The following is a 12628-nucleotide window of genomic DNA, read 5'->3' on the forward strand; positions in this document are numbered from 1 at the left end:
ATACTTTTTAGAATACTAGTTTATCAGCCTACAGAATTGCATTAGAAAGGAAACACTTTGTGTGCAAGGAGACCAACTCCTTCATTTAGTTCATCTGGGTGACAGTGGATAGAGCACCAGGCCTGTTGTCAGAAAGACCTGAGTTCAAATCCAGCCTCAGACACTTATTAGCTATGTGACCTTGGGCAAATCATTTATCCTGTTTCCTCTACTATAAAATGGGGATGATAATAATAGCACCCACCTCCCAAGGATAAAATGAGATAATAAATTATACAGTGCTTAGCAGAACCATTGGCACATTGTAAGGGCTATATTAATATTGGTAGTTATTATTATTTGTCTATCCAAGAAATACCTGTGAATTGTCTTTAGTTCAAATTAGTTTAGCTGTGATTTACTTCCATCCTCTGGTTTCATTTATAGCAAGAAATGTCAAAATTTAAGTACAGTACAGTTCCTTTTCTAGTATAGCTAATTATTGACCACTATATAAGGATGTTACATTGAAAGTACCAAAAACTTAAGAATGTTTTGTGGTTTATAAACTAATGCTTAGAACCCTCTACCCTCTTTTCTCTCATTCTTTCTCCAAGAAATAGAAATGGGCTATGTGGGCCAGATGACCATTTTGAGTATTTTTTTCTTTCATGGGCTGTCCTTATAGTTAAAAGTGGCTAGCCTATTTGGGATGAGCCTTCCCATACTTAGCTAGCTTGGTCCATAGAAAACAGACATAGGCTGTTACCGAGAGTATATCTAACTCTTTGTCATAGCAAATTTTGTACTGGCAAAGCTTTTGAGAACCCAGGGTCATTGCCACACCATAAAGTTTTAGAATAGGATTTTGTGGAATTTCACATACACAAAACCTTTCTAGAACAACGTAGAGCATTGTATGATCAAGGAGCGATTGTATGATCTAAAATACAAATGCTATAGTAGAATAGAGAAAAGGCATCTTATTGTTATGAACTGGAATAATCAAGGAACATTTTATAATGGAGGTGGGAGAAATGAGGGGTAAAACTTAGATGGGGAAAAGGATAGGAAGAGCATTCCAGATTAGAAAATATGTTATGGATAAAACCACAGAAGGTGGGAATGAACGGTATGTGAGGGACATCAAAGAGATTGATTTACCTAGAGCAGAAGGGTATATGATGGGGACCTGGGAAAATAAGGTTAGATAAAGTCGAGCCAAATTACAGAGGGCCTTAAAAGCCAGGGTGAAAAGTTTGGGCATTTGATCCTATAATCAATAGGCAGCCAGTGTGAAGGGAAGTAGCCTGAAGTGATGTGAATAATAGATGGATAGGATAGAGAAAAACTGGAAGCAGATTAGAAGACTGCTGATGTTTATATATAACAATGTATACATTTTGCTTCTGACAAATTAATAACCTCCTTAGGATGCATTTCACTCACTGGTATTGCATCAGAAATCCTATAAATCCTACTTATAAACTCCAGAAAGAGTTTTTTAGTGATGGCAACTGTATGTGGGTGTGGTAGAAAGTCTGTGGTAGAGCTAAATGGGCCAAACCAATAAAATTTTGAGAGCTGTTACCCTATATCATCAGGAATAAATTCCTGAATGCTAACTCCTATGCTACTGAATCACAGAATTTTAGAATTAGAAACTCAGTGTTCAGCTAGTCTATACACCCAAAATAATACTGACTATAACATACACAACAAATAAGCATCCAGCTTAAGTGGGAAATTTCACTACCCCCAGGAAAGCACTTAGGGATAGCTCTAATTGTAAGGAAGTTTTTCTTGACATCAAGCCAAATTTTACCACTTTGTGCTTTTCAATGATTGACTTTGGTTCTGTCCTCTCAGACCAAAAAGAGTAAACATAATCTTTTTTTACCTTTTCCAAATAATAGTTTTAAATACTTGAACAAAGCTATCACCTCAGTCTTCTCTGACTCATGAAATAAAACAACCAAAGGCACCTCTTGTTCAGTACTCTGGGATATTATTTTTTCTGAAGTAGTTGGGTCCATGAACTCAGCCTTCCTCCCTTCTAAACTTTAAGCACATCTCTATCCCTTCTCCTACCAGTCTCATGAGAGTGAAGTGAAAAGTGGTGTAAGAAACTTTAGGATTACTAAATAAATTCTATATTCCTGAGTCAACATGCTGAATTCCTCTAGCCTCTCCATTGGCTAGTTATGGGATGGAATCCTCAGTCCTACTTGTTTTGGGGCAACTTCTCAGTTTTGAGCACAGTAGTTTAGAAAGTACTCAATCCAGGTTGATTGATGGTTGATGAGAATGAAGCATTTCTTTGGTGGATGGGGCAGTGTGTGTGTGTGTGTGTGTGTGTGTGTGTGTGTGTGTGTGTGTGTGTGTGGCACAAAGCTAATAGTCTAAGGCCAGCTCTAAACTGTTCCTGACTCCAGACCCAGTGCTCTTCTTACTATACCACCTAACTGTCCCTCCAGCTACAGCTTTCCTTAAAGTACAGAGTGGGAGAAAGTCTGAGATCACAGAATCCTGGTAATAGTCACATAATGAACCCCACCTTCCTAAACACTGAAGAGAAAATAATAACCGAGAGGATAAACAAGAAGAGTCTTTGGTGGTTGTTTCATTTCATGAGAAAACCCCTCTTTACTCATTCCCTCATGCTATGACTGGTCATAGGATAATAATCTTGGGGGCAGGACAGGACAAAGGTCAGACCAGGAGAAGTTTTGGGAGATTTTTTTCTTCTCAGCACATGGTCTCCACTGGGAATAGGAAGAATGTGGAAACACAGGGGATAAAGAAGGCTCAGCCTGCCTTTTCTGTCACAATCATGAGTGAGCTCAGAGCTCTTCTTTCTTCCCCTGCTGTTTCCTCCTATCTCTGCCCTTGTCCCCAGTATTTTTCTCCAGTTTGTGCCATATGCTCAGTTGTTTTTCACCTAGGCTTTCAGGCAGAAAGGAGAATGTTTTTGGTGACTTAGCAGGCTGAGTGAGACCCCATGGCCTGGCCTTGGTGATCATGGTGATCACTCTTCCCATGGGAAGAGTGCTGGACTTGGAATTGGAGACCTGAGTTTGAATCCTAAGCTCTGTCACTTGCTACCTGTCTGACCTTGGACACTTAGGTCCATTTAATTTCTCTGGATCTCAGTTTCCATATCTGTAAAATGAATGTATTAGACTACATGGCCTTTGAGATCTCTTCAAGTTCTAAATATTTGATGTCATGATACTGTGACTAAAATAGATCTAGTCAAAGTTGTTAGAAAAGCATTTTGGGTCTATTCTTCTTTCCTATCTTCTCCCACTTCATTAAAATTAACCAGGCCCAATACCTCCTTTGGCCTTAGAAGTTGGCATCTTAGAGTTAAATAACAGAAAATGAGAAGATATGGTATTTGCATTGCTTGCTGTACATATAATTCTTCTGGGTAAAATTGTCAGGATTCCCAGATGACTGAATGACTACTATAGACCAGATCACCCCACCCTTCCTCTTTATTCACAGAAGATCTTGAACTATGGGAGAAAGGACAGAATTCTGCCTGCCTGCCAAAAACCCACCCTCCCACAGAGCTCCTTCCTGTGATTCAGAAGTTACTCCCTTTTCTTAACACACTATCCCTCAACTATCATTGCCAAACCTTTCTCTTTGTTCTTTGACTAAATTGAAGAAGACTCCCTTCCCCAACTGGGGTGGCTGGAGGAATAAAGATTAGCCTTACAGTGTCAAATGTAACATTGAATTTGGGGAAACATCTCAGTTTCTGCTGCTATGAGGGACCCCACTGCAGAGCTGAGAAACTGAGCCCCATATTGGGGCAGGGAACCATTCCTAAGGTGAGGGACACAGATCTCCATTTCCTAACTTGGGACTCATTTGCTGTTTTCTCAGAAACATTTGTATAAGAGATAGCTGTCTCCTCCAAAGAAACCCTTCCCTAGTGTTCCTTGAACTGCTTGGAACCTACAGAGAATGGTTGCAGTGTTACTATTTGAATCCTGTTCCTTGGTCTCGTGAAGCGCAGTGTGAACACTCTCCCAATGAATAGAATCAGTCCATTATCGTCTCTCAGATCCTCCCTACCGTCCCCTGCACCTGATCTCATCCCTATTCTGGACCCATCAAGATTAAACAAAGAAAGGGGACAAGGCGAGGAAATGAGGTGCCCTTCAAAGGTGGAAAAGGGAGGGATTTCCAGCTAAGAACTGAAAGGAGGAGCCCAGAGAAAGGGAGGAAACCTCAAAATCTTTCTCCATCCCAGATTTTTTTCCCAAGGCCTTCCTAAGGAATGAGGAGGGCTTGGCTCAGCCCATCCTGCTTCCTCTTCTGTTGCCCAGAAAGAGTCCTCCATCTTCCAGTTCCGCCTGCCCTGGATCTCTGACTCCTTCCTCCTTCCTCCTCCTCCCACCCCCTTTCCCTGGGCTGAAAGCCCATAGGGACTTACAGGGCGGGAGGCTGAATGGCTGTGCTATGGGCATGCCTGTTCCTTCCCTTTCCCCCTTCCCTCAGCAACCACGTCACCGCAGCAGCAGCAACAGCGGCGGCGGCGGTGGTGGTGGCAGCGGCAGCGGCAGTGGCAGCATCAATAGCAGCAGGGAAGCTGGAAATGGAATTGCGCAGCCCTTCTCCATGAGCAGAGATGCAGTTGTAAGGCGCAGAAAATAGAGCTGAGGAAATCAACCAGATTCCCCCTGGCCAGCCTTGGCCAGAGCCTTCAGGAAAGAGAGCACAAAGATCTAGTTGAAGGCTCCTAACATACAGGTACAGCTGGATGGGAAGGGAAGAACAGGGAGGCTTGGATGGTTGCCTGGCTCTTTATCCTGCATCTCTAGATCCTGAAGGCTGGCTTTGTCTGTCTCAGGGCTGGAAAGATGGGGTCAGATAGAACAGCCACCAGAATTCATAAATAGTCTGTCTGTGTGTGTCTGTGTGTGTCTGTGTGTGTGTGCACACACGCACGCTTGAGCATGTGCATGTCTACAGCCAGGATAGCCAGGTCAAAAGGGTTCCTGCTGGTGCTACCCTGTCAATAAGGTAAAAGGTTTGCCCCTCCCCCCTCGATTCTGCTGGCCAAGACATCAGCATTTGTTTTGATTCAGAGTCAGGCCGCTCCCTCCATCCTACCGCACTCTATGTAGGGTAGGCAGAGGAACCCAAAGACAAAAGGCTGGAGTATGTGTTGGGGAGTGCTGCTAGAAGAAGGCTGAGTCTGTACCCCCAATATGGGATGACCATGTTGATGATCATCCCCCGATTTGATAGGGACCAGAAAGCCCTCAGTATAAGATCTAACCAGTGTTTTCCCCATAGTGCTGACCAAGAATGCTCTAAGGTGTGCAGGACAGCCAACAACAGGATTGAGAATAAGAGATGGGGATGGGTTGGAAGAGGGAACGATATCTAGAACAGCTGACCAGAAAGTCAGTAACCTGAAGAGGCCCCTGGTATCACATTCAGACCTCCACTAGGATATATCCCCTTCCTCCTTCTTCCATCCTTCTCCCATCCCCCAACTATGGCCTCTCACTCTGCCACCTGCCTGCTCAGGAGACTCTTTAGTATATAATGTTAGTGTGTATGTCCTTGGAGACCAGAGCCCTCAGACCAAGGACACTGAAATCTGGGACCAAACCCAGTTTTCCAGCTCCTGCCCCCTACTTCATTCTCTACCTCTCCCAGGAGAGTGCAGGAACTGAGAAAGATGGGCAAGAGAGAGACCCATTAATAGGCACAAAGACTAACTGAAAGATAGCACTAGCTATATGGTGGGACTTTTCCTCCCTGAATACTGCACTTTTCTAGCAAATTCAGTTTGTCTGACTTCAGTAAGCCTGAAAGAGGCTCCCATGTATGGGTTTACTAGGGAACAGGACAAAACAGCTCAGGTAGAAAAAAGGAGAGGGGGCCTGATGCAGCCCTAACTAGTTAATTTTACATCCCAGGTGATACCAAAAATGTGCATAGGCTTCCTCCCTCCACTTTCATAGCAGTTATTTTGTGTATTTTATATATTCTTATGGGGAATCTGAAGCAAGCACTTTATAGACCTTTGTTGCAGCTTTGGCCTAGAAGAAGAAAAGCCCTAGGAAGGGTGTTGTGGTCCCTCCTAGTTGGAATCTTTTCCCTGTGCTAGTCAGTAGCATACTTACTACTCAGGAGTCTCCATTAGCTCCCTATAAAAAGGCAAGCCAAGGATGGAGAAAGAACCTTCCCAAAAATCCTTCCTCCCTGGTCTCAGGAGTTGAGACTTGTTGTCTCATGTTGATTGAACCCACAATTCAATAGCTAGCTTGGTTAAAGTTATTTAATGAGTGAGCAGGCATTTATTAAGCATTTACTAGGTGCTAGATAGATACAGTGCTTAAACTAAACATAGATTGGAAAAAAAGAAGGCAAAAAATACTGCCCCTACCCTCAAAATGCTCACATTCTAATGTGGGAAGCAACTCATAAATGTCTCCTTCTTTTGGTATCCCACTCCAAGAATGCTGGGAGCTGAAGAAAAGGAAGGCTATGTGTGACTGGGGCATTTCACTCTCCTTTTCTGGAGCCATCTGCTCCTTAGGAAGGAAAAATAGGGCAACTCTGGGTGGGAATGACATCAGGTTAGTGTCAGGGAGCAGCAAACTGGCTAACAGCTGACCAAAAGTGCTCAGCTGGATAGGTTTCCTGAATAACAATTGATTATTAGGCTTCCGGTAACTTCTCAAATGACCCCTTTGACCCAGCCCACCTTTATCCTGGGACCATATGGGAGTGGTTTTTCTCCCTCAATAAAATTTCAGCCCCTAGGAGGCAGCTCGGTAGGTCAGTGAATTGAGAGCCAGGCCTAGAGATGGAAGGTCCTAGATTCAAATATGGCCTCAGACACTTCCTAGCTGAGTGACCCTGGGCAAGTCACTTAACCCCCACTGCCTAGCCCTTACCGCTCTTCTGCCTTGGAAGCGAATATTTAATATTGATTCTAAGACAGAAGGTAAGGGTTTAAAAAAATTTTTTTTTAATTAAAAAAAATAAAGTTTCAGCCCATGGCTTCCAAGTCTTCTTAATATAGAAGCCACAGCTGAGGCCATTGAACAATAAACTCTGAGCACACAGTTCCTAGGTGGGGAATTATAGAGGGTTGGAGAGAGAGATTGAGGAGACATAATCCTGAGCACTCTGATGAAGCAACCAGAGGGCTGGTTAGGAAGACCTCCATTCAAATTCTCCCATGGGACTCTTCACCTTCCTGAGTTTATTTCCTCATTTGTAAAATGGGGATAATACTACCTACCTCACAAGGTTGTTTTGATAATTAAGATATGTAAAATACTTTGCACACCCTAAGGCTCTATAAAATTTTAGTTATTATTATGTTCTCTACAGGAGAGCAGTTTATATCATACCTGTTTTATTTTCCCATCTAGATTCAGCTGATCCAATGAAAGGAACATGTGCTGGGAATAAGGCATAGGTTCTAGTCCTAGTTCTTCTAGGACCAAATGTACAACCGTAAACAAGTGGCTTCCCTTCCCTGGGTCTCATCTGCCTAATGTAGATTGTAGCACCTAACCCAGAAGGTTGTTTTAAGGATACAATTGTGATTATAGATTTGAAAACTATTCTAATCAGTAAAAAGCTACTGTGCTTATTACTAAGGTAATATAGAAATTATTCTTATTTTGGCCCACTTCCAGTGCCTTGCATATATGATAAATGATATTACCATAGATGATAACGTTTACCTGGGCAAGACAGAGGCCCCAAGTGGCTTCTCATTTTTTTATTTTATTGGAGTTTCATCTTAAATTCAAGTCTGTGTGTAAATGCCTGAACCAATGGTTTTCTCTTCTTCCAGAACCTGGAACATAACTTCTCCACATGATAGTCTCAGGACCCAAAGAAGTGGTGACATACTTCTGTGTCTTGCCTTCCCAACCATAGTATGCGCTTCCCTCAGAGTCAGGGATTATGTCTTCTCCTGCTTCCCCCATAGCACAGGGGTGGGGACATAGAAGGTACTTAGCGTAGCTTGACTGATTGACCGTGGGTTAAATGAAGGCACAGGGAAGAAGGAAATAAACATGTATATAGCACCATTATGTGCCAGTCACTGTGCTAAGTGCTAGGGTTTTTTCTTCAACCCTTACCTTCTTGGAATCAATACTAAGAATCTGTTCTAGGACAGAAGAGCAGTAAGGGTCTGGGGTCACACAGCTAGGAAGTGTCTGAGGCCAGATTTGAACCTAGAACCTCGCATCTCCAAGCCTTGCTCTTCTATCTGCCAAGCCATGTCAGTCCTTTGCTAAGTGCTTTTTACAAATATCTTATTTGAATATTCACAGGAATACTCTTCCTTGAAGCCTAGGGCTAATTATAAGAATAAAGGAACAATCCCTGAAATCTGAACCAAATACTAGTAAGGTGATTTCAATATGGCCACTAATGGAAAGACTCCCTTCTCAAGGCATCCATGGCCCTAGAGCTTCAGATTGGGAAAGGGAAAAGTCCAGGTTTTTATAGTAGTGACGGGGGGGGGGGGGGGGGGGGCGGCTAGGAATTTAGGGGACCACAAGCTCTATGTGAGCCAAGTTCAAACTAATGGACAGCTGAACTTAGGAAAGAACATTGATGAAGCTAGAGGAGGAAGATGACCAAGATGGAAAAAAAATTGAATATTGAGTGATATGAGGTTGGAGGTAAATTTTTTTGTTACATAATAGTTGGCTTTGAGTATTTGAAGATTATGTAAAGGCTCCATCTCTATTCTTTACAAAGTCCACTGTCCTTCTGGTAGCTTTAGACTAGGGGTTGATATCCCACTACTGCTGCCACTAGCAAAGTCTTCAGCCCAGGTTCTTAGATTTGCTAATCCCTGTCAATCTCCTTGATAGTTACTTCTTTTGTTTTATAACATTATCGTCTGTCTTAGACTAAATACTAAGTATCTACATAGGGGCTAGGTAATTGGGAAGTGACTTGCTCAGTCACACAGCTAGGAAGTGTCTGGGGTCAAATTTGAACCCAGGACTTATATTCTCCAGGCCTGCCCTGATTCTAGGTGGGAAGAGGGGTGACTTTGAGGGGCAATTGATCTAAACCTTTATTGAGAGGATTCTAATGTTATAAAGGGAGTTTGGCAGTATCTGATAGCTCATGGTAAGAAGAAAGAAACAATGGTGGCTGTTTAGCTGAATTTCTTTAAAAGACCTTTTTTCAAAAATGTATTTGGTTGTAACATTTAAAATATTAAGATACTCATTTAACTTCCTCTTTCCTCCCCTCCCCCATTAGAGGAGGCATTATTTGACAAATTCATATAAAATTAGGTCTTATTTCTATTTATTAGTCATTTCTCTGGTGGTAGACATAGTCCAAGTCCAATTCATTCTAAAAAGACTATTTCTGCTGCTATATATAAAATGTTCTGCTTTGTTTTGCTCTTCATAATTTCATACAAGTCTTTCCATGTTTTACAAAACTAACCGATTTGCCATTTCTTACAGTATAGTTGTATATTCCATCACAATCATGCCACAACTTGTTTAACCATTCCCTAATTGGTGGGCATCCTTTCAGGTTCCAGTTCTTTGCCACCACAAAGAGAGCTACTATAAATATTTTTAAACATATAGTTTCTTTTCCTTGATAACTTTGGAAAATAAACCTATTCGTGATATTGCTGGGTCAAAACGTATACACAGTTTTATAACTCTTCAAGTATAATTCTTCTGGTTATTTTTTATGCAGTGAATTCAGGGAACCTTGCCTTTCTAGAATTACCAGATTACTTAGTTCCATCTCAAAAAACTACATTTCCTGTATGTTTGTAGTCCCTGAGCATTTTGGCCAACCTAAATTCAGATTAATGCCACATCCAATCCTTAATTAACTTTCCCCCTTCTGCTCCTGCCACCATAACTGAATTCCTGGCTTTGGCATCTGCTTCCTCTTTTCTTTCTCCTACCCTTGCCACTCAGACTTCAAGACTGTGTTTCCAGAATTTAGACACTTAATAAATTTTAGTCAAATAGTTGCCTGACTATTGCCTGACTATATATTAGAAATATATATAAAATTAATTTATACCCCTATAGACTAGATGGTAGTTACCCCTCCTAATTTATTTTACCTATATTTCTCTCCTTTATCTCCCCATAGGACAGGAGCCCCCCACTACAGCATTTGTTCTCTTATCACCCCAGAAGTGAATAGAGCCCTTGGAACCAGAATATTCCCATGCCAGTTTTGGGATTCATTCATGAGCTCCTTGGATCAAACTTATTGGTTCTATCTACAATTCCAGGATCATTCTCACCCATTCAAGAATCTTTTTGATTACATGGCAGTTTAAAGATGTTCAGTCTGCGTTTGTATTTTATTATTTGCTATTTGATGCCCATCATACTACTTTACATGTAGTCTGTGCTCAGCAAAATTGTTACCTGAATAAAATTACAGTAAGTAGAGCTGCCCAACAATAGGATGGCCTGTCTTGAGAATTAGTGAATTCTGGGTCAAAGTTAAGACTGGGTGATTACCTGTCAGGAATGTTAGACAAAATATTCATAGAGTTATATATTTACAGCTGAAAGTAACCTTAGAGGTCCTGTTATCCAATCTCCTCATTTCATAGATGAGGAAATTGAGCCTCAGAAAAATCATATGACAGCCATGGTCACAAAGGCAGAGCTAATACTCAAACCCAGGTCATCTGACAATGAATCCAGTGTTCTTTCCATGCTGTCCCAGTTGCTGACATTGGTAAGGATATTGTAATAAACTTTTTTTTTCAGTTTTTATTTTTTGGAAATTTTTATTTAATTAGTTGATTTAGAATAGTTTTCCATGGTTACAAGAATCATGTTCTTTCCCTCCTGTTCCCCCACCCCCCTCCCATAGCCGATGCATAATTCCACTGGGTTTTACATGTATTGTTGATCAAGACCCATTTGCTGAGACCCATATTACTAATATTTGCACTAGGGTGATCATTTAAAGTCTACATCCCCATTCATATCCCCATTGACCCATGTGATCAAGCAGTTGTTTTTCTTCTGTTTCTACTCCCACAATTCTTCCTCTAAATGTGATTAGCATTCTTTCTCATAAGTCCCTCCAAATTGTTCTGGATCATTGCATTGCTACTAGTAGAGAAGTCCATTACATTCAATTGTACCACAGTGTATCAGTCTCTGTGAATAATGTTCTCCTGGTTCTGCTTTTTAAGACCTCGTCTAATTCTTAAGATTATGTAACTCCATGATAACAACTATTGAGTTTGTTTAAAAAAAAAAAAAAGAGTATTTTAAATTCATCCAGCCAGATTCATTGAATCTCTGGTTAGAAAAAAAATAATTTAACTTATAGTTTATTGCTAAGGATGTCATCAAACTTTCAGGGAGGGTTAGAAGATTAAGAAGTGGAGGGATCAGTTAGCAGAATTGATATCAGGACCAGGGTTTAAGATAGACTGAATTAGAGAACAATTTTTCCAAAGGAGGGGAAATTGGGAAGAGATTTTATTCCCCAAACCCAAGCCTAGGCAGGAGTCATAAGTCCTGGGTACCAAGCTCCTGATAACAGCAGAAGAAAAGAGGGAACTTGGCATTGTATCCTGGGCAATTGGGAAGTGCCATGTGTCGGGGGGAGGGGGGGAGGTAGGATATAGTGGTTATATCTTTCAGGGACAGTGATAGTTCCATTTCCCTCCCCTCTTTCTCAGTGTGGAGAAAACAGATCTAGGATGAAGTGTATAGGGGTTTGATTGAGTAGAGAAGAAGATTAGTGGGATGAGATCAAAATGAGTAAAGAAAATTTGAAATGAACTCAAGTCACCAACAAAGACCCAGACATGGGAGAGCAGATTGCCAGAAGTAGTCCAGGAGGAAGGGAGGGAGAAAGGGATCTGCATGTGAACATGTACTGGTTTGTGTGTTAAACATCTGTGTTCCATTTGAATTTGCTAGATAATCTGCAGGGAGACCTTCTAGCTTTGCATCTATCAGTCTTGGCTCCAACAAGCACCTTGTCTATCTCAGTTCTGATCCAGGCTTTAAGGGAAACAGCCACTTCATTACCTGGCTCAGAGACACAACCATTTAGCAAACTTCTTCAGGCCAGACTAGCCTCTCTTCTCTTTCCACTCTACAGGAAGAACCCTCCAAAAAACTCAAGGCAATAATACATCAAACCTCTTACCAGAATTGAGACCCCCATAGAGAGATCCTGAAATAGAGTTTTTCCTGGAATCATGGATTCTGTTTTTAATTTAATACTACAATAAGCCAGGAATTTGAGGTTTAGAGCCTGGGTAGAGAAATTTTAGCTCTCTATAATTCTCATAGACAAAAAGCAAAATACTCTACTTATGCTTATAGCGCTGAAAATGCAACATGGCTTCAAGTCTTCAACAGGGACAGTTAAATGGTTCAATGGATAGAACTCCAATCTGGTCTCAGACACTTCCTTTGCTGTGACCCCTGGACAAGTCACCTGCCTTAACCCCACCTGCCTAGCTCTTGCCACTCTTCTACCTTGGAACTGATATTTAGTACCAAGTTTAAGGCAAATGGTAAGAACTTAGCAAATGACAGAATAGAAAAATGGTGAGAAAAGCATCCTGGAGTAGAAGATGAGAAAATAGAAGTAACAAGGGAAG

The 12628-nt window shown here is 41.4% G+C and overlaps 1 protein-coding gene across 12 annotated transcripts in view; it reads left to right on the forward strand.

Moving 5' to 3' along the window:
* Positions 1 to 12628, forward strand: part of RUSC2 (RUN and SH3 domain containing 2) — a 103664-nt gene that overhangs the window by 68754 nt on the left and 22282 nt on the right. For 2 of the 12 annotated variants that reach the window (XM_001378299.5, XM_056806049.1), the window contains exon 1: positions 4495 to 4746. The exons of 8 other annotated variants lie outside the window; for them this stretch is intronic. The gene's annotated coding sequence lies outside the window, so the exon portion shown is untranslated. Of the gene's footprint in view, positions 1 to 4494; positions 4747 to 10133; positions 10732 to 12628 lie in introns of those variants that run through there. 2 more of the 12 variants (XM_056806048.1, XM_056806052.1) reach the window with 1 other exon arrangement.

Source organism: Monodelphis domestica, chromosome 7 (assembly GCF_027887165.1).
Source record: "Monodelphis domestica isolate mMonDom1 chromosome 7, mMonDom1.pri, whole genome shotgun sequence".
In the NCBI taxonomy this organism is placed as follows: Eukaryota; Metazoa; Chordata; class Mammalia; order Didelphimorphia; family Didelphidae; genus Monodelphis; species Monodelphis domestica.